Genomic DNA, 461 nt, shown 5'->3' with positions numbered 1-461 from the left:
AACAGTCGCTAGTAGCCTAAGGAGCATTGACCGACTAAACGGAGTGAATCTTTAACCTTTCCTCGACTAAACGCGTAATGGACTAGCTACTCAATTACTCGACTGTCATTGAGGAAACGGACAAAAGAACCTTCCACTCTTAGACCCAGTCCCTTGTTCTCAATACAGAACGATGCGCCTAAACGTCGTCTCGATCGAAACGCGACAAGAGCTGAATAAATCCCCTAGCGGTTCATTTCCTTATCTATTTGCAAAAGCCAAAGGTCGGGAATCTATTGTTTCTAAGCGAACTCATCGCGAAACACTAAAGATACTGACGTTTACTTTGAAGTTTGCAAGTACAGATGAGAAACACAATCCACAAATTTAAAGATCGCTTAAAACAGCGACTTGCCAAAAAAAAAATATATATAAAAATATGTCTAATCATACAACAACAGGGTCTATCAAGACCACAACAG

This window comes from Brassica oleracea, chromosome C2 (genome assembly GCF_000695525.1).
Source record: "Brassica oleracea var. oleracea cultivar TO1000 chromosome C2, BOL, whole genome shotgun sequence".
Lineage (NCBI taxonomy): Eukaryota > Viridiplantae > Streptophyta > Magnoliopsida > Brassicales > Brassicaceae > Brassica > Brassica oleracea.
Note: the sequence above shows the minus strand (reverse complement) of the source record.